The 22,045-nt window shown below is 53.2% G+C and overlaps 1 protein-coding gene across 2 annotated transcripts in view; it reads right to left on the minus strand.

Moving 5' to 3' along the window:
- ZNF423 (zinc finger protein 423) overlaps nt 1-22,045 on the minus strand; it is a 328,197-nt gene that overhangs the window by 170,880 nt on the left and 135,272 nt on the right. The window lies entirely within an intron of this gene.

A 22,045-nucleotide genomic window follows, 5' to 3' on the forward strand; every position in this document is an offset into this window, starting at 1 on the left:
CCTGGGCAGATGATCTTTCCCCACCACCCAGATGGACAGGATGGTGGGTAGAAAACTTAGAACTGTTCCAGGCAGAGGGTGAGGTGTGCACACCTGTGGTGTGAGTATTCACCTTCCCCTGAAATAATGCCATGCATTTCCTCATGCCAACATTACAGGGTCATGGAAAGAGTACAGAAACAAAGTCAAAATTTCCAACTGGTTACTAGCTTGCTGTGTGACCCTGGAGACATCACTTAGCCTCTCTGAGCCTTGGTTGCCTTGACCTGTTGAGTCACGCATGCAATAAACGTGTACACAGGCCTCATTATGTGCCAGTTGCTGGGCTGGGAATAGAGAGAGGAGAGTCAGTCCTACACGGCTCATGGGTCCAAAACATGAGTCCATTGTCCTGGATACAATGTCAGGAGTTTCATGTCCCCACCCATGTGCTGGAACCATTACCCTGGTCATCTCTGTTTAGATGGGGGTGCAGAGGAGTCTTGGGAATTCCAGAAAGTTCAGCCCCTCCCAGAATGCCCTCTCTGCTGGGCCAATGACCAGCAGCAGGGAGAGCCTGCCACCCCACCACTCCATGGCGCCATCAGCCGGGACTGGGCACGTGGAAACGTGGGAGCCTGGCTGCCACGGCCCCACCCCCCTCCAGCTGCCCTCGCGCCTGCTGCCACGGCTACTCATTTCCAGGCAAGTGTTCCGGTTAATTAAAACACACCCAAGCACTCACACGCCCATGAAGCCAAGCTACAAAATCTGCTCTACCCAACAGCAGCTTCTCCTCTCCAGCCCGGGGTCCATACAGGCAAGGGAGGTTTCCAAAGCTGTTGTTATTGGCACCAAGGCTTTGCTTGTACGATCCTACTGGGCACACACACTTGCACGCAAGGCATGTGCAGGTGCACACGTGTTCGTGCACACATACATTCATGGCTGCTCCACACAAATGTGTGTGCAGGTATATGACACACGGATACCTATGTACGTGAGCATGCACACACGCACATACACATGCACACATACCACAGTGCTCCCTCCTCCAGGAAGTCTTCTCCAGCTACCCTAGCCCTCCAGGTCATAACATCAGCCACAATTAGTAAATAAACACTCAGAGCAGGAGGGAATGAGAATGAACTGATAAAGGAATCAATTGAGCACAGCTCTGGCCCCAAGTCCTGTTTGGGTGCTCTCTGGATCAGTAGACTAGACTAAATTCCCCAGGGAATGGAAAGTGCAGGAAGGTACGACCTCCTGCCCTTCCACTTACACTGCGGAGCTCTTCCAGGCACTAACCGGGATCCGTGCACATGCATGTGAGTGTGTGTCTGTGATGTGTACTGTGCATGTGACCAGAAAATTTACCCTCCCAGATCTGGACATCCATAACAACCAGGGGCTGGCAAGAGAGAGATCTGACCATCAAGGCCGGGAGATGGAAAGCAATTCCCTTCAGTGGGACCCGGCTCCCAGAAAGGAAGCAGAGTGTCTGACGATCCATGGCACTTCCTGGCATTCTGGGCCTAAAATGGGTACATAGCCATTACAAGGCAGGTGACTCCAGGCGATAAAACAGCCAGGATGAAACAGCTAACAATCCTGCCCCAGCAAGCATTTCTAGTACATTCCAAGTCCACCAAGACCACCTTGCTGGTAGGAACCAGGAACAATCATGTTCTTAAGGAGGGTCTGACAGCCATGCAAGAATTCGGCCACTTAGAGCCCTGGATGAGGCCCAGCAAGGATTTCTGTTCACAGAGATGGGGGCAGCTGTGCTGGGTACCTCAAATCACATCGCATAGACCATCTAACTCATGCTGTGGGGCTGGCGAAGCTCTCTGCAGAGAGCAAAAGACATGGCTTTTGAAAGGATGCTTGGAAAGGAGTCAAGACAGTGGCCCAGGAATCACCTCAGTCACCCACTCGAAATATGGTCCTGGACCAGCAGCTAGGCATCACCTGGGAGTTTATGAGGAATGCAGAATCCCGGGCCCCACCTGGACCCACTGAATCAGAATCTGCATTTTAGCACACTCCATTGGTAACTGTGGTTATCTAAGAATGAAATGAAAATATACTTCTTCCTTTGAATTTATGTGTTTTATTTTTCAAACAGCAACTAAGTTGTCAGGACATAAATACTTGTTATTTGCACCTGACTCTTTGAACAAAGGGAGCTTTGTTCTTTTGGCTTAGGGGTGCCCTGAAAAAAATTACAGACACTAAGGCATTGTGCACCAAGAAAGATGGAGCCTCTGATCTTTGTATGAGGTGTGGTCTGGGTGACAGGGACACAGCAGAGAAGAAGACAAAGTCCTGCCTTCATGGGGTTGACAGTCTGGTGGGGGTGATGGACAGTAACAGGGTAATCAAACGATCCTATGAAATGTCAGGTAACCAGAAGTGAACCAAAGAAGTAAAGCAGAGCGAGGTAGCATGTGTGAGCCCTGCTCTCCTGCTCTGTCCTCTCCATGTCATCATGTCCCCATGCCAGACACCTTTCCTCTCTCTCTTCTCACGCCTGCACAGCTCGTCACCAAGTCCTGTCCATCCTGCATTCAGCCAGGTCTCAAATCTGCCCACCACCTCCCCAGTTTGCTGCCATCACTTGAGTCCAAGCCACCATGGTTGGCAGGTTGCTCGGTTGTTCGGTGGTTCGGTTGGTTGCTTAGCTGCTTAGTTGGGACCACTGCGTTGGCCCCTAACAAGTTTCCCCACGTCCAGTCCAATCCAGACACAGATCTCGAGGGCTCTTTGCAGAGCACAGGTCTACTCACATCGCTGCCCTGCTTAAAATCCCCTTGAGACCTTCCCATCGCTCCAAGTAAACTCCCACATCTGCCCCACAGGCCCTAAGTCATCTTTCCCTTGGTCAACACACAACTTCTCCAACCTTGGAATCGGATCGGACCCGCCATCCTCATTTCTTCTTTTTCCATATTGATTTTCACCTAGTACCTGCTTTTTATCCACAGTAACCACTGAAAGCCCAGCTTTGAAAAGATATGATGTCATCAAAAGGAATATAGAGTGATTTAATGTTGAAATGATGGACAACCTCAAGCTAATAGCTCACATCATGTCCAACAGATGTTGAGTATTGCTGTGTTCCCTTGAAAATTTAAAATATATCACAGAACTCGGACAGATTAGCTGTGCCTTGGCGCACAGTTTGGGGAGACCAACTTATTGAATGAATGGATGGATGAATCAATGAATGAGGTGCATTATGAGAATCTGATATGAGACACAAAATTCAATCCTCACTCCCTACAAACGTTCACAGATGCCTGTGAATACTGGTTCAAGAACACCACCCCTGGCTGCTTCAGGGCCCACTGGGTCTCCCTCTGGGTCTCAGTCTTCTCAGCAGTATTCAGGTAAGGAGCCATCAGTATACAGGTCAGGAGCCATCAGTATGCAGGTCTGCAGCCATCTTCCATTTGTAAAAGCACAACCTTTAAGCCAGACAAGTTCCAGTGTCGAGCAAGGTCAGTGGGGAGAGACAGCGAGAAATAATTTTCTGAGAAATGTTCATGTCCCTCAGCTCCAAGGAACCCCAGAGTTGAGACAACAGGCCGATTCGGTGAGAAAACCAAAAGGCTCCCCAGATTTTGAGAGTCAGGGGTTCAGGCCTCAGGTGAGCGAAGCAGAAAAACCACGTGGGGGACTTGGTACAAGTAGGAAGGGAGGTGAATAACGAAGGGCGGGTTTGGGGAAAACGACCAAGCACAAAAGGCCTCCTTTGTCTTCAGCAGTGGCAGCAGCTGCACTAGCTTGGGGAAAATGAAATCCACCAGCATTCAGACTAAGCCGTTCCCAAGTTTAAGTGGAAAAGAGACGTGGATTCTCTTTCGGCACCTTCTTTCCCCCTGGGCAGCAAAGCTTTTGTGCTTTTGAAGGTGGAGAGAGGGAAGAAAAAACTCGTGTGTATTAACACTGTCAAGTTCACGTCAGCGACAGACATCATAAAGCAAACGGGGCAGATTTACAAACCTTGGTGTTGGAAGGACGGACGGGGAGATTGAGATTGAATGGCAGGGTGCGTGCAGCAAAGCAGAGGCTAATGAGACCTCAGACCAGATCGTTTCACTGCAAATGTCAGGGACCTCAAAGTGACGGCTCCCCGGTCCGGTGTGTAGTGAGAGGAGCCCGCGGGCACACCCAACCCCATGGCCTCTGCCACCACCTGCAAGTGCCTGCCTGCGGCTCCTGAAGGTTGTGAGGGTTGTGACCTGGGCCTTCTGGCCTCCACACATTGTCAGAATTCTTTCTGTGCTCAACACAGCGCCCGCTCGGCACCCCCCCACCGCCTCCATCTCTGCCCACGGCTCTCTCCTCCTTTCCTCCCCAGCCCCCTCCATTCCCCTCCAGTTTCTCAAGGTGGGGGACCACCTTGTCCCCCACCTCCACTTCCTCTTCCCTTGTCTGCTTGCTTTCATCCTATGTCCTTTCTGCTTCACCCTCAGAGGGTCTGTCCCACCTCCCTGCCTGCTCCCCCCCCCCACCCATTCCCTTATCCTGCCCCTCCTTCTCTCCATCCCCCTTTCCCACTCCACTCCCCGGGCCCCTCTCTCCACCAAGGGGAAAGGAGCCAGGGAACTGCCGGGGCTGCTGGGGTCGCTGCGAGCTCACGGGGCTGGCCGAGCACATCCGATCCCACCTGCTCAGGGGAGAAGGCTGGGCCGGTGCACAGAAGGCCCAGCCACAGGGAACAGCCTAGGGCTGCCAGAGCCTCCCAGGCCATACGTGCCCAGCCAGGGTCTGGAGCAACAGCGAGGCCTGAGAATCCCCCTCCCCTCCCTCTGTAGCTACTGCCCTGGCCTGGAATCCCAGGAGGGGCACTGCATCTGGCCAGAACAGAATTTCTGACAGATGGGATGTCGCCGAGCATGGCAGGAGGGCCTGAGAGATGGGAGGAGAGGAGAGAGCCAGGCTTATGGGGGTGCTGAGCTGGCGGAAGCCATAGGTGTTGCTCATGGACAGCATGAACTCTGAGAGAGGGTGGCCAGGCTCAAATCCCAACTCCATCACCTCCTGGCTGGGTGGCCTTGGGCAAATTAGAACTTCTCTGGGCCTCAGTTTCCTCATCTGGAAAATGGGAATGAGGTCACGATACCCACCCACAGGGATGTGGGGATGATGAAACGAGATGCTGTATGACATAAGCACTCCATAAACAGCAGTTATTATGTCATAATGACCATCATTACAGCTGTGCCCAGTGTTGGTGGCTCCGAGTAGGTGTTAGGACTTCAGCACAGTGGCCATCTAGGAAACGCCCTCACCCGGGACTCCCATCCCAGGATCCCGATCCCGGCATGTGTCAGGCAAGGGAGGGTCAGGGCTGAGGACGCACCCGACAGCTTGTCCACCCGCTTCTGACCCTGATAAGGAAGGGGCCCCTCTCCAGGCTACAGAGCTTCAGTGCCCGGAGGACCAGGGAATCGCCCTGGCCATCCATCTGTATTCTCCAATTATAATCTTGTGGACAGGAGCAGAGGGGTGCTACCCGGCGCCTGCCACTAACTGTGCTATCTGACTTCTGGCTCAACAGGACTGACGGAGCTCTCCTGTGTGTCACCACTGGAGTAGTGAGTGGTGGCCTCGGCCGAGGTGGTCCCTCATGGAGCTGACCGTGTCATGCGGGAGGCAGACAATGATCCGAAAAGTACACCAAATACATGTAAAACCCGTTTCACTTACTGCACACTTATTTTAAAGCTGGGGTGAGAGCTACAAGGAAGCACTTAGCGTAAGTAGTATATTCTTATACTTAATACTCATTCTTAACATCAGTACGTTCCTTCTTTGGAATCCCAAATCTTGGAATTTCAGAGGTGGGTGAGATCCACCATTACCTTTAGATAGGGAAACTGATGCCCAGGGGACAAAGGGCCGAGTTCACTCACAGCCACCCTGTGGCAACCCAGGGCTAGAACTCAGTTCTCCTGACCCCAGATTCAGAGTTCTTTCCTCTCCGCCACAAGGCACATTGAAAACAGTCCCCTCAAGGAGACCAGGGTCCAAAAGGAAACTCAGAAGAAAGGCCTCCTGTGAAATTCCAGTGTGCCAGGCGTGACGCCAGCACTTTATCCACACCTCATCCTGGATCCTCACGTGGTCGTTAGGAGCAGCTGTACGGACCACGGACTCTGGAGGCAGGTCAGACCATGAACTCACTGGGCGAAGGAGCAGAGTATGTTAGGTTCCCGCAGGTTATAATCCTGCAATCCCACACGTGCATGGATACGGACCAAGAGAAAGGACATAAACAGGAAAATAGGATGCTTTGAAAAAAAAATCCTCGTTATCCAAATTCTGCTAACTGCTGTCTTTGACTCATCTATTGAGTTCTCAGGTTGTCAAACTATAATAACATGGCCAGATATAGCAGGGATAATTAGATTCTCAAATTGCCGTGGGGAAAATCAAGGGGACATTTATAAACTATCATGAGGAAGTTCATGACATTAATTAGCCCAAAGGTTGGATGGTAAGAGAACAGGGCAGAGATGAAAAGACCCCAGGCTACGAGCCAGAAAGCCATCTTACATAGTGGTACATATGCCTCCCCATTGCCAGCTCAGACCTCGTCGCATTTCTCTTGGAAAGCCTGCTTTCAGGATGAGGGTGAAGAAAGGGGAAGCTGAGTCCCCCAAGGTGACATCAGGCTCCTCGACCACAAGCAGCAAATCTAGGGGAGCCACCCTGGACCGACAGTAGAAATCCAGTTCCCGAGGACTATGGAGCCCACCTGGGAGCCCTGTCTTCCCAGAAGAACCCCCTATGCAGAAGTCCTCCCCAACCTGAACCACTTCTAGGCCCCTCCATCCAGGCTAAGCAGGAACCTCTCCCCCCACCTCAACCCAGCTGCAAGCGGGAGCTGCCGAAGAGAGGGGGTCATAAATGAACAGGCCCTGTCAGGTGGGGGTGTCTGAGGGCTGGCCGCCAGGCTCTGCACACACCAGGCAAAGCAGATTTGTGTGCAGCCTGGAGGGCAGGTGGAAACATACAGCCCTCCCACATCAGCCCAGAAAGGCAGGGGCACACGCGCCATCCACACAGCTGCTGGCCATCCAGAGGATTTACAGCGGAACAACGATGCTGGACGGGCTACCTCCATCTGGGCATCAGGCAGCCCAGCCAGGTACGCAAGCCCAGGGGCTGGCAGGAGGTCTCCCTCCAGAAGGTAGAGAAGGAGGAGCTCAGGGAAAATCTTCAAGGATCGGGCGGCAACCAATCCCAACATGGATTAACTGCTCTGCGGCCTCACGGAGCGGGTCCCCTCACCGTAAGCTAGGTGTGTGACAGGGCTGAGTGGGCCCAGCTGGGGATGGTGCAGGGGACGCCCTGTCCCCACGCAGGGTGGGGTCTTGGGGGCCGAGCGGCAGCCAGGCTGGGGCTCCTCGAGCTCGAGCCCCACTGTCCTCACCAGATTTGCCCAGGTAGGGGCACAGGTCCCTGGGTAGGGACCCAGCCCAGGGCTGTCAGAAGAGGGGAAGGATTCCTCCACCCAATTCATTCTTCCTCCAGGCCTCCCCGCTTCGGGGAAGACTTCTCTGCTCACCTCGATACCCAAGCCAGAAACCCGTGGGTCCTCCTGGCACCACACTCCCTTGCTGCCAATACTGAATCCATCTCCTAGTCCTGTCAATTTTGCCATCCAGAACGAACGGCTCTCCAACACGCCCTCTGCTCTCCACCCCCACTGCCTGCGCCATGCCCTCGGCTTCCCCGCCCAGCCCACACCCACCCTCCTCAGAGCAATTCAAAGAGCAAATCTGACGATGCTGAGACACCCCCCAGAGCTCCACCCTGGCCCACGAGGCCCTGTAGGGCCTGGTCCCCACAGTGCACCCCCTTGCTCACCAGGTTCCTAAGACTGCCTGCTGACAGTCCCGCAATTTGCCACATAGCCACCTGCCTTGGGGTCTTTGAACACTCTCTGGACTACCATCCCCCATTATTTCTATTCACCATTCCACCTTCATTTTCTTTTTCTTTTTTTAAATTAATTTTTATTGGAGTACAGTTGTTTTACATCATTTTCAACATCAGTTATTGGGAAAAGCCTTTGCTTCTCTCACACACCTTACACTCTTCCTTCCGGACATATATCCTCTGATGATATATGTAGTTACGTGGGGATGTGTCAATCGTCTTTCTCCCCATGACCCACTGTATGCCCAGCGCCCGGCACAGAGCCTGGCACACGGTAAGTACTCGATAAATATCTAATGAAGCATCCAGTGCGTGAAAATCCTGTTACTGGAGCCTGGGGTAGGTGGGCAGGAAGGTCAGCCTCAGACCTTCCCAGGAATGAACCATTAGCACTGCCCAAAGGACGAGGCAGTTCTCACGGGGACCTGTCCCCGTGGTGGCAGGATGGGTCCACACCCTCATGAACACCATGCATTCAGTGGAGGTGACAGGTGGCCTCAGACATCATGTGCAGAAGTCTTCCAGCGCAGCAGAACTCATTGCCAGGAAGGCCTTTGCGTCCACCTAGGAGCTGGTTGCCTTCGGGTCACGGGCCTTCCCAGTCTGCCCCAGGCAGGGGCTGCAGAGCACGGGCCCTCCAGACTCTCCTGCTGCCCCCCGCCTTGCTCTGGCAGCCCAGGGACCCCCCTCACTCTCTCCACATGCAGGGCTTTCCCAGCTGCCAACCATTGCCGGCACTGTCCTCTGACCAAGGAAGTCTTCTTCCTTCTCATCTCTTCTGAGAGATTTCCCATCAAGGCCCGAATTTCTGGCTTCTCATGGAAATGTGGAAGCTTGGGCAACACCGGATCCAGCCTTCAGCAAGGCAGCTGACAACGGGAACTGGGGAGCGGCTGTTCCCCTTAGCAGGCATGTGATCTCCATCCCCCAGCCCCACCCCCCCTCACCTGCCTGAGCCCTGGCATCATCTGAGCTTGTGGTCCCCGCAGCAGCCACGCACATCCCCATCACAGACCTGGACCACAGGCTTCTAGTCACCGAGGCCTCGTCTTCTCACCTCTGTCCATCCCACAGGGCCCTCTGCCGGGAGGTCCTCCAAGTTTGCTCAGACGAGGAGCAGGAAAAGATTTGCAAACGGATCAGACTCTGACACCCGCCCCTCTGCCTCCCACCTTCCCGTATTCTGGCCAGACGTCTCCATTTTATCTCGGCTACCTGAGCTACCAGTTCATATACCTCCTGCTGTGGCCTGTCCCTTATAGTTTATTAACATTCACTAATAAACAGTGTGCAGGCCTCCCACGACGCCGCCAAGAAAAGCCCGGCTCTGCGCGCTGAGCCTTCCCTGTCCTGCTTGCTCTCGGCACATCTTTGGCCATAAGGGAACAATTAGGAAAAACTCCCTTCAGGTTATATTTAGAAAGGGGTGGAGGGGAAAGGCTTCCTCTAGTAATTTTCATTCAGTTGCACACGACTGCCTGTCCCCACCTACCCCCAGGCCAGCACCACGGGGCAGGCGACCGCCTCTCCCCGAACATGGGTTAAAATCAAGCCCAGCCTCTGCCAGGCCCTGATTATGCCCGCGTTTAAAAATAAGATGTGAAAGATGCATTATGTAAGACCTGTAACACTCTCCTGCCCACCTCCGACTCTGGAATCAAAGATCATCGTTTCTGCCATCAAAAAAGAATGAAAGAAAGGCAGGAACAATGAAAATAGCCGCCCAACATGAGCCAGATCAAAGACATGGGCACAGAAAATGAGGAACCAGGGGGGCCTTTAATTACTGCCTGCATCCTCCGAGTCATGTGGCGAGAGGGGAGAAGAAAAGTTTTGAAGGCCACCAGGTTCCATCCTGCTGCGGCTCCTGTTTCCACCGCCAGCACCAGTTCCCGACAAACTCACGCCTTTCATTTTCCTCCCTTTTTTCCCTCCTTTTTCTCTGCCCCCCACATGCCAGACAGGACTCCCAGACTCCCCAGTGCTCGCCGTCCACCAGCAGCGAGAGCTCAAAGGGGCTCCTCGGAGACCCCGAGGAGGGGACGCAGGCTCCCCCCTGCCTCGGAAGGCTGGAGGCCGGGTGGGCTCAGCCCCCAGCAGCAGAGGGGCTCAGGGAGGGACCCCAGGACCCACCATGGGAGCCGTTGCCGCAGACCACACCGACTTTTTTTTCTTTTTTTTTTTTTTGCAAGTCTCCCTGGTTGAGAGGAGAAAAAAATCTCTTCAAATTCACATTGGGCAGGGCTCCGTGGGGCAGCAGATCAAACCTGAGGGCCGGCTGTTTGAGCTCAGCGGCAGAAAAAAGGATTGCCCAGGGACTGAGCTTAAGTAGAAGCTGGATTAAACTTCAAACACAAACTCCCCCTTTTTCTACACAGCAGACAGTCATGGCTAATATTGCAATATGGACTCAGAAAATGCATTACAAATAACTTACTCTGGACCCGGACTTGGGCCTTTTGTATCAAGGGGAGAAGCCAGGGAGATAATTGCAACAGAAAAGACACATGGGAGCCCGCCCTCTTGCTTGGTGGAGGGAAGTCCCTCAGTTTGGGGCCCAGGAGGCTGACAGCGGGTCTCCATTCAAAGATGCCTTGCTGGCCAGCCAGGCGGCTCCCCCGGAGGCTGAATGAGGCTTGGGTCTTCCCCACGTATGAGAATCCAGGTATATTTCACAGATGAAGAAATGCCAGGACAGGGTGGCAAAAGCACTGACACTCTTAAAGCATGTACTCAAACAATGGGGTATAATTGTGTTCTTCACGTGATAAATGAGTGACTTCACGGAAACAGAAAAAAACTTACAAATTCACAGGTGATGTGGATGGGAGCGGAAGACAAGTTGAAGTTGTAGGATTTTCTTCTTTCAACACCTTCAGGGTAGCCCTGCGGCTCCTTGGGGGTCGGGAGCCTGGCGATGGCTGGGCTCCAGACACCAGGATGAGCCTGTGCTGGGCTGGGACAGGCCAGCCCTACCTGGGCTCCTGCAGCCAGCACCCCAAGGGACCTCCTGGCTGTGAAAGCAGGCACAAATCTGAGGCCTGGAGGCCTGGAGGCCTGGCTGCAGGATGAGGGGCATTCGTTCCTGTTCATGGGTGGTGGCTCAGGACATGGGTCCCACATGGTACTGTATAATGAAGGATCTGGGCGAGGATATGTATGCTGCTTTCCTAGAGAATTTTCCTAGAGTATTTTCAGAAATTCCCAAAGCCCACCTCCCTAGGATGACTCCTCCCTGTCACCTGCAGGGGTTCAGAGGTGCCCGTTATCTCACCGTTATCAGTGAGATGGAGAAGGCCTGGTACCTCTCCCTTCACTCCAGAATGCCCTGGAAGAGGCCAGTAGCCCCTAAGAGTGAGCAACCTCCATGTGGCACACAGGGGGGGTCCCAAAGGCATGTGGCACCACTGCTGACATCTTCACATAACTTTACAAAGGGCAGCAACAGGCTAGGATGTCACCAGAGGAGGTGGCCAGCTAGAGATGGGTCTGTGAGGAGACAGAAAAACCAGGGCGGGTCCTCCCTCACAATGGCCACATCTCTGGACCCACAAGGCCCCACAGGCTCCTGGGGCAGTGATCCAGCTCGGCCACAGGTGATCACAGCTCGGCCTCAACAGGCAAAGGCTTGTGGGTGGCACCTCTCCAGGGTCCACCCAGGCACCGCAGCCTGGCCTGCTTCGTGCAGGTCCACCCACCGCCCACCAGGGAAAGCTCCCTCCTCTACACACCCTACCCCACTCCCTCTGATCCCTTTGGGGTGTCCTGTTCCAGGCCAAAGGAAATAGAACCACCATTCACTGACTGCAGCCCCAGTGTGCCAGGCGGTATGCTGGCCCTTCACACACACAACCCCTCTGAATCCCCCATCACCATGCAAGTGAGGCTTCAACGGCCCCATTTCACAGAGGGGTGAATTAAGGCTCACAAATAGGTTAAGTGCTAAAGATCACAGACTTTGGGCAGAGAAAGAATTTGAAGACAAGACTGTCAAGATCTAAATCATCTGCTTTTTTTTCCATGATGTGACGTCATCTCCCAAAGATTCTTCAGAGCTGCTAGCCCATCACTATTAGAGGGGTGGGATAGGGAGGGTGGGAGGGAAACGCAAGAGGGAGGGCATATGGGGATATATCTTTATGTATAGCTGATTTGCTTTGTTATACAGCAGAAACTAACACACCATTGTAAAGCAATTACATTCCAATAAAGATGTTAAAAATAATGATGATGATGATGATGATAAATACCTCTCATGAAAAGGGGCAGCCCAGAGAGGTTCTGGAGGAGGCAGCAATGAGGTAGTGTTGGGTTAAGCAAATGATTTATTCACGCCCCAAACAGCACTCCTGGCAGCGCCAGTCGGAAGCCGTGCCCCTCCCCAGCCCAGGCACATGGAGAACAGCACGAAGCAGCTTTCCCAACGAGAACGGGGCTTAGAGGAGAGGGAGGTGGAGACTGAAACAAGGAGGCCCAAAGAATGGGTCTCTCTGCCTCCCTGCCAGAGCACAGGACGCGTCAGCCACCAACTTGCAAAGGAGGAAAATGGAAAATCAGGGAAGCTTCCTCCCCACGCTCCCCAGAACCCAAGACTGAATTGTGTGCCAGGCCCAGGCCCGGAGAAGGCCCAGCAGAACTACAACCAGCTGTGGCCTGGGAGAGCAGCCCAAGTCCACCCTCCCCAGCACTGCCCGGCTAGAGATGGCAGGCTGCAGGCGAGGGGCAGGGGACGCCAGAGAGGGGCCAGGAGGGCTTCGGGCAAACTTAATGAACTCCTGCCAGCCAGTTCCTGTCTTGCCAGACGCAGCCCCTGGGGAGTGCGTGGAGACAGGAGGGGCCCCTCCCCCAGAAGCCAAAGGCTCCAGCCTGAGGTACAGGTATCTGATCAGGGCCATTGATCACTTCCTTCTCGGAAGCAGACCCACCGCTGTTGACTTTGGGGCTCCGGTCACCAGGAGGGGGTCTGCAGTGGCTGTTCCTTACTGGGGAAGGATTTGGCAAGATCAGGACAGGGATGTCCCTCAGAGAGGAGGTGAACATAGCCCATAAAGATATCCTCTGGGGCTTCCCTGGTGGCGCAGTGGTTGAGAGTCCACCTGCCGATGCAGGGGACGCGGGTTCGTGCCCCGGTCCGGGAAGATCCCACGTGCCGCGGAGCGGCTGGGCCCGTGAGCCATGGCCGCTGAGCCTGCGCGTCCGGAGCCTGTGCTCCGCAACGGGAGAGCCCACAACAGTGAGAGGTCCGCATACCGCAAAAAAAAAAAAAAAAAAAAAAAAAAAGATATCCTCTGTGTTGATCCATGTACGTATTAAGAGTATGTACTACAAAGATAAATTCTAGTCTACCAGGGCCCTTGCCCTCGCGGCAATTTCTGGTCTCTGAAATTTCCAACTTGTACAAAGAAAATCAGCCACCTTCTGGGTATCTCCCAGCTGGGAAGACACTTGAGTGTGTGCAAACGTTTCCTCCATGGGAAAGTACAACTCGGTGGCCAAGAACTTAGGATCTGTGGTCAGACAGGCATGGTTTTCCACCAGGTCCTGCCACATCTTGGCTGGGTGAGCTTGAGCCAGTTACTGAACATCTCTGGGCCTCAGTTTCTCGATAGGCAAAAATAAAGGATCCCCAAAGTACATATCTAAGAGAAACGTTGAGGGTATTAAAAGATGTGGCATCTGAGAAAGGGTCAGCAGGGTGGCTGGCACAAGGTAAGTGTCGATAAGGGGCCTTGGGATGATTATCGGCTCAAAGACAGGCACAGACTAATTGCTTCGTTTCTCCTGATGCTAAGGAACGAGGCCCTGCTGCCCCACTGCCCCATTTCTTATGCAGAGCACTTCACGCGTGAGTAGCCCCACCCATGAGCTGGAAGGGAGAAAATGAAAGGTTTTCTCCTTCCCCATCCTCTCCTCCTTTGGAATCCCAGCAGGCACCCCCGGAGCACAGAGCTACGGAAAGCGATCCAGCAAGACCACAGCCAGGCCCAAGACTCACAAGGAAGCAAGCACCAGTGGGCTAGGGAACAGGATCCACTGGACCCGGTGGTACCCACCAAGAACCAACACCTGGACGCCCCCTCCCCCAGCCAGAACGGAGAAGACCTGAAGCCACGCCATCCATCTTGCTGGCAGCAAGCACAGAAGCTAAGGGGACCAGGCACACAGTGGGGAAGGCTCCAGAAAGGGACAAGGAGGGGGTTGAGCAAGGCTAAACTCCTAGGGTATACAACTCCTGACAGGTGGGTGGATGCCCACCCACTGGCCACGTGCCAGATAAAAGGCGACTTTCCCATTTTTAGCACATTTTCACATCTATTCTCTTTATGCACTCTCTCTGCAGAAGATATTATTGTCCATGCTGCTTAGATGGGAAACGAAGAATTATTAAAGATACCTCAGCCCTGTGCCCATAGCCTAGCACTGTGCCTGGCACATAGTAAGTGCCTGATAAACATTTCTTGAATAGATGAGCAAAAAATAATCATAGAATCCCTCTGCGGGTTCCCTTATGGAGCAGAGACTATGATTTATTTACTTCTTATCTGAGTGCAAGAGAGTTAATGAATAAGAGAGTGAATGAATGAAAACAGTAATAGCTAACATTTATTTAAGTGCTTACTCTGCGCCAAGCCAACCATTGTTCTGAATGCTTTATATGGGTTAATTCATTTGATTCTCATAACAACCCTATGAGGCATGTGTACTATTGTCGGTTCCATTTTACAGATGAGGAAACGAGGCCCGGAGAAGTAAGTAACTTGCCCAACGTCACACAGTAAAATAAGAAGCAGAACTGGGGTTAGAACCCAGGCAGCTGGGCTCCAGAGCCTGTGCAATGCATGAAAGAAGTTCAAAGGATGCTTACTGATGACTGAAGTGGGGTGATCCAGGCTTTTTAGCCTGTCCAGCACCCGTGCCCACCTTCTGTAAGAACAGCCCTGTCTTCCTTGAGCAAACACCCCTGCTATGTGATTCAGGTACCCCAGGCCTGGCCAAATAGCACGGCATCCCCCAGACACAGAGGCTGGTTTGTGGATGGGCACATGACCAATCCGAGCCAATCAGAGCGAACCCTGAGACTCGCTTACATGGCAGGAAAGAGATGTTCTACCTCAGCAAGGAGGACACGAGGAGGATGTGAGCTCCGCAGGAAGGGGGATTAACGTCCCCCCCGTCTCAGGAAGAACCTGGCTGAGAGGAAAGCAGAGATGAAAATACATGAGAAGTGAACTCCTAAGGCTCCAGCCATGCCTGAAGGTTTATCCCGAAGCCAGTCTGAGATGTGCCTCCATTTCTTGTGACGAATGCCATGGTTCAGTTCAATGTCCCCATTTTTGTAAATCAGGGTTCAGAACAAGTTGGTGACTTGGTCAAGTTCACACAGTGAGTTCGTATGAAGGCCAAGGCTACAGTCAACTCTCATGGGCACCCCTCTGCCAGTATCCACTGCATTGTTCCTCCAGCTCTGTCTAACACGGGAATCCCACCCTGTTCATTTCTGTGGACTCCTATTATGAGCATAGGGAATAAGGATGCTTAATTTTTTTTTTTTTTTTTTTTTTTTTTGCAGTACGTGGGCCTCTCACCGTTGTGGCCTCTCCCTTTGCCGAGCACAGGCTCCGGACGCTCAGGCTCAGCGGCCGCGGCTCACGGGCCCAGCCGCTCCGCGGCACGTGGGATCTTCCCGGACCGGGGCACGAACCCGCGTCCCCCGCATCGGCAGGCGGACTCTCAACCACTGCGCCACCAGGGAAGCCCAAGATGCTTAACGTTTGAAGGAGGGAGGGAATGGAGAAGGGAGAAGGGGAGATGACTGAACTCCTGAGGTCCAGCACTCCTCTTACCCGTCTCAGCATCACCACGTGCCTGGCGGAGAGCGCGTTCCATTGAGTGGAACAGTGAGTGCCCGTCACAAAGGACAAGTCTTCATTCTGCCAAATGGCTACGGAAAGGGTCCCACTAAAGCTGACTGAGAGGGGCATTTTCAATAGGATTTGATAGTAAAACTCCCAAATGCACATAGGATTTTCTACCAGCGGCCACTTCTCAGAGCACTTTTTTGCCCACGTGGTAAAGACAACCAGTCTCTGCTCCTCCACCGATGGGATGGCAGACTGTGCTGCCCAGGCACGGAGAGACCCTTGGCGTGCCTTTTCTTTCTGTCTCTTTATACCCCGTGGGTTCCCAAGGGTTAAATGCCCTACACCTTCCTCTCCCACAAAGGGCACTCCACACATAGGACCCACGATGGCCTCTGAGGGAAGGGAGGGCCTCCCCCTGGGCCTCATCCTTCCGGGAAGGACTCTGATGCTTTCTGGCCAGGGAGGGTACCTGGGCCACAGCAAGCGTAAAGGGAACGAGGCAGCCAATTTTTGGCTACTCCTGAGAGCTACCTGGGGTAGTGTTAGGAGGGCCTCGGGAAACTCTTGTATTTCCAAGATACAAAATATGGTCCAGTATCGAGTGAAGAATTGAGTCTCCGCAATTAAGCAAAAGCTGGCAAAATACACCCAGCACCAGCCCGCAGCCCCACACCTGCTGAAGACAGGAGAGTGTGGCCCTCAGAGGCACCTCTGGCTCCCATAACCATACGCCACTCACCTGTGCCTCTCACCCTGGCTCTTCCCCTCCCTGGACCCCTTCCCCAACTCTACACCAGGCAGGTCAGACAAATCATCCCTCAGCAACCCTACAGAGTTTTCTTTTGTTTGGTCATGAAGCAAAAAGAGCACTGGCTCTGGGGTCGAGATGATCTGGACTAGAATCCAGGCCAGAGAACTTTAACAAGAGCACCACCAGCTCTTGTTTCTTGTGTGCTTACTGTGCATGCTCCAGACCCTCGATGCAGATTTCAATGCATCCTCCCAACACTCGCATGAGGTAGGGACTATTATTAGCCCCCTTTTACAGATGAGGAAACTGAGGCATGGAGATGTTCAGTAAATTAATAAGAGTCCCAGAGTTTGCAAGTGGTGGAGCTGTGTGATCTCTGGCAGACTTGCTTTGTTTATTTATTATATTTGATATATACAATAAATACATATTTGTTTTTAATAAATAAATATAATAATACATATCATATTTATTATTTACTTATCCTATTAGCGTCTCAGTGGACTCATCTGTAAAATGGGACCTAATGCCCAACTCTCAGTGTCACTGTGAGAATTTAAAGCAAGCAGGAAAAGAGCCAAGCGTTGCACCCCAGAAACTCCTCTTTCCCTCCCTTCCTCCCACTTGAAAGACACAGGTGCTCATACCTGCTCACATTCCCACCTCACCAGGTAGGTAGAAAAGTCAACGGGCAGTGGGGGGACACCATGCTCTGAATTCAGTAACATATGTCCTCATGCAAGGGATATCATTATCATTATTATTATTATTATTACTGACTTGAAAGGCATTGATTTAAATAACTGGGCCACATTGAGTTCTGGCTCCAAACAAAGATAGTGAAACAAGGCTGCCAGAGAAAGACCCCATACCAAGGGCTCCCCAAGGCGCCAGATTCCAAATCCTGACTCCACTGGCCACATCCTCAAGGTGTTTTTCCACCTCCGGTGGCGGGCGGCTTTGGGAGCAGGAGGCCCAGGCCCGCCCGGCCAGGCTGGCCTCTCCCCTCTGCCCCTTTGAAGTGCCCAGCATGGGGTGAGCTGGAAGGAAACCCTGGGCCGCCGAGGCTGTCTGTGGCGGCACCTACCCGCCCCCACCAGGCCCCCACCCCCTCATTGTGCAGCCTGACTGGGCCTTTGTTGCCGGAGCCCAGGCAGGGGACAGCCAGGGACCTGGCCTCATTATGTGCCTGACCTCAGGCAAGCCCCCTCCCCCCCAGGGTGGAAGGTTAACGTGGCTGCCCGCCATGCAGGCCTGGGCCTCCGGGAGGCCTCCTTCCAGGGACAAAGGACCAGCCCCCTTCCTCCTCTCCAGGCCCCAAAACAGCTGCCGGCCTGCAGGGCCCATTCAGGAGGGGAGCTGAGGGGCCTGGGGGCGTGCTGGCCCAGGCTTTGATGGCTCAGAAGTCACCAGGGGGCCTCCTTTCCAAACCTCCTTCCTCCCACCCTGTGGGGAAGACAAAGCTCAGGGGAGCTGCCCCAAAGCCAATGCAGGAATGCCGTCAGTCAGTCCTGGGGGAGGAGGCTGGCTGTGAGGGGCTGGCCCACACCTTTCTCCGACTGCTTCCACGCAGGGCCAAGGTCAGCCCCTCGCCTAGGCAGGATGGGGTGGACCCCACAAGGGGTGAGAATCAAATCAGAAACCTCTCAGTCCTGCCCCACCGTGCCCCTCTGTCACCTGGCTTCTGGTATAAAATCCACGTCACCTAGCCAGAGATGGGCTCCCAGAAATAGGAAAGGCCAGAAAATGTGTGGGTGGGAGACAAAAGTCCCTCTAACTTACAGCATCACCTTCCAACTAGATACCAGGTACGATCCTGGGGTATAAGCCAAGCACCAGGTAGAATCACCGGCTTCCCTTACAGGATTTCCAGTCATTTGGAGGCCTATGCCTTGCACACCGGACTGTCACACCGTTTTACTGTGCACTGATTTTAATTTCAAAAGACTCCAGGGAAAATTTTTGGAGTGTTTTATTTTCTTAAGATCCTGGAGCTGACACGGGGGGCTCCCAGGAACCAGCAAGCCGGGCCGTGCAGAGGAGTGGGTGCAGCCCAGAGTTGTGCGTTCACGCGTGTCTCTGCAAGCGGGTGTGTTCCAGCGTGCACACAACAAAAGGCCAGCTGAACGCCTCACCTACGGAGCAGGCGGGCAGCATGAACCCGTGGCAACGGCCAGGTTAGCCCATTGTTGAGAAGGGCTGCCTTTCAAGGGACAAAAAAGGTAGAGGGGGGCAGGATGACACATGCGGGAGAGGCAAGCGCATCTGTACGCGGCATAAACTGCTGTCCCATTATCAGCGCCGTCTTCCCCCAGCAGCATCATGCGGGAGGTATGTGTGTGTGCATGTGCATGTGTGCAGAGCCGGGCCCGACTCACATTGTCCTGCCCAGCCGGGAGACGCAGCGCCGGGCACTCTTACAAAGACATGGATTTTCCGCCTTCCCTTCCAGAGTAAGATCAGATGAGCCCCCGGAGTGACACATCCTTAACTTTTCAGTGGGGTTTTCTTTTCCGACTTGTTTGTTTGTAATATATATTTTAAAACCCGGTCTCTAATTGTGTCTGTTCTTGGCCGCATCTCCCTGGCTCCTACCCTCCCCAAAGCAAGGAGGGCATGGGCTGATTATCTGAGCGAGCAGGCTGCTCACAGGCCATCCTGGGCTCTGCGAATGCCAGGGGGTTAGAAATCGGGGAGGGTGGGGGTGGAATTAATTGCCAAGAAAACACAAGGCTGTGCTGTGACTTTGATTCCATCAATTACCATTATCTTTCTCCGCAGGTCCGCCAAGCATCCCCCGGAACCGGCCCTGTGTTTAACTTTCTTTGCCAGTCCTGATACCCCGTCAGATTTCTGGCGGTGCCACGCCGCCCGCCTGAGCTCCTTCTGGGCCCTTATCAGCCTCTCCCAGTCAGCCTGGCCCAGCACAGCTGTTCCAGGCCCTCAGCCCCTCACTTTATCTGCTCGCACAGACCTCAGCCTGGCAAGCGGCAGGCCCGGCGCCTGCTCCACATTCCCCAGGAAGCCGGCTGGGAACACAGCCGCCCTGCTCCCAGAATCCTCTGGGAGTTCATTACCAGCCAGGGTACCCCAGCCCAGCAGCCAAGGTGCGGGCCGCGCCGCCCAGCCTCACCGCCGGCATCATTAAAACTCCAACCTTCTGAAGAGAAGAAAGAACAAAACCACAAATTTAGATTAATAAAGCATTTGTTGATTCTACAGCAATTTAGCAGGCCCCTAAGAAACCCACCAGAGACCCGCGGAGCTCCAGTAATTTTCTGTTATATTATCTTTCTTGTAAAATACTTCCCCAGACAGAGTTCCCAAAGGGGCTCAAATATCACTGTGACTAACCAAAATCAATGTGCACTCACCTATTGACATTTTTACATAGTTTTTGGATTTAGTATCCAGCCGAAAACACAATCAACTCCTCTGCCAAGGAACCGACAGGCACTTAGCTAGTCAGCTATTAGTGTTACAAAGGAAAAAATGCAGGCACCCAGGGGAGCAGGGCCAGGAGGCACTGACGTCAGGGGGTAATTGGGTGTCTGAGAGAAATTGCCAGCGGCTGGCCGGCTCCCCCGGGGCCACACAAAGCTGAGCTGTAACTCTAATAAAGGAGAGGAAATTCTAGAAAAGGGGGCTTTGCTACAAAGGAGCCGGGGCAGACAAAAATAGCCCTTTGGAAATAAATAAATAAACGTGGCCAAAGCATATAGATCTAAAAAATAAAATAAATCACTGCCCAGAGGAGGCTTTCTGGCCTCCCTTCCCTGGACCTCTGTCAGGGGCTCATGGACTCCGCCTCCCCCAACCTTTCCTCTCAGGAACAACATGGATTTTAGTGCTGTACGGCAGTTTGCCATCTATTTCGGCAAACAGGGTGGGTTTTCTAAAGAACCTAAGTTTGCAATGCCCTCTTTCCCAAAGGCAGCATCTTCGATGTTCACTTTGAGACACACAAGGAGAAGGTATTTCTCTTGGTCTGTCTTGGGTTGTTTTCATGCTTTTGGTTTTGGGTTATCTGGGGGAGGGGATGCTGTTATAATGCCACCTTTATTCAGTGAAAAACTTTACAGATTCTTGCCACATGGCCCAGGCTTCCCCCGGAAAAAGTCTGTGTTCTTGGGAAGTGGGTTAAATTTTCTTCCTGTACCGCTCTCCCACCCACTGTTATGGCTCTCAACCTTGAGGTCAGGGGCTTTGGAAGCATTTGAGCAGACTTCACTGCCTCCCCAAAATGAGGCCAAAGTCTCTTAGAGGAAGGAGGACAGAAAAATGGTGGCTCCCACCCTGCAGCTTGAGAACCAGGCCCCAGGCAGGGATATGGCCTCCCATGGGAGTCTGCAGCCCTCAGAAGCCCCGGGGAGGGGGTGGGAGAGGATGGTCTGAGGCCCAGAGGCTGCTGGGAAATTCAGGCCTTCTTGGTCAGGCTTGGGGAAAGAGATGGCAAGAATGGGATTCCCAGGGTCAGATTCTATTTCATCGCTTTGAAAGAAAAATAAAAAATAGGCCCAGGATTTTTTTTAAAAAAGAAGAAGAAGAAAGAAAAAGAAAAAAGCAGAAGGCACTCCAACCCAAAGCTACTTGGAAATTGGTCTGAACAAAGGTCTTCAGCTAAAAATGTCAAATCAGCGCCACAGGGCTCCTTGCCCTCTAGTCTCTGGGCCCCTGCTGAAACCCATGGGGCCTGCTGGGAGGAGAAAAGGCCCCTCCTGGGGTCTGCCCAGGGCTGTGAGCTCACAGCCCCACCCCATAAAGACACCTCAGGAGCCACCAGAGCTTCCTGGCTGAGGGTTGGGGGTGGCTGGGATACAGGGGCCCAATTCCTTTCCTCACCACCCACCCGGGGTTGGCACGGAGAAGGAAAATCCAGCTGTAGAAAAAAAAAAAGGGGGGGGATCCTACAACTAACAGCCCGGGGGAGGGAAGCAGAGCTCAGGAACGGGCCAGCCAGAGCCCTGGCACCAAATCACAAACCTTGAATCAATGATGCAATTGCTTAATTAATCAGCCCGCTCAGGGTGGGTGCAGAGGATCTGTGTGAGTGTCTGACCCAACCAGCTCCTGATGGGCAAACCCCCCCTCCTCGGGCCCCCTCTGCTGGACCCACGGGACCACAGATGGCTGAGCACCGTCTGGGAGTCTCACTGAGGGGGGAGAATGTGAGTTCCCGAGTCCCTTGTGTGATCCAGTCACTCTGGCAGAAAGGAAGGAAAAAGGAGGCAGGAAGGGAGAGGAGGGGGGAGAGGGAGGGAGGGGGGAGGGTCTTATCAGCAACTTAGAAAGATTTCTTGGCCTTGGCGGCTTCAAGTTAGCACTCTCAATGTTATTTTCTTATCCCAGTCAATGAGACTGTAATAGAAATAGAGCAAGGGACCTCTTTTCAGCAAGCCAGTGAGTGCCAGATTTAGAAGGGGAAAAAGGCAGCTTAAATTAACCCTAAGGTTTAACATGTTGAAGTCTTGTAACTTTTAAAAAACAGTACCGAAGG

The sequence above is a fragment of the Kogia breviceps genome, chromosome 18 (assembly GCF_026419965.1).
Source record: "Kogia breviceps isolate mKogBre1 chromosome 18, mKogBre1 haplotype 1, whole genome shotgun sequence".
Classification (NCBI taxonomy): Eukaryota; Metazoa; Chordata; class Mammalia; order Artiodactyla; family Physeteridae; genus Kogia; species Kogia breviceps.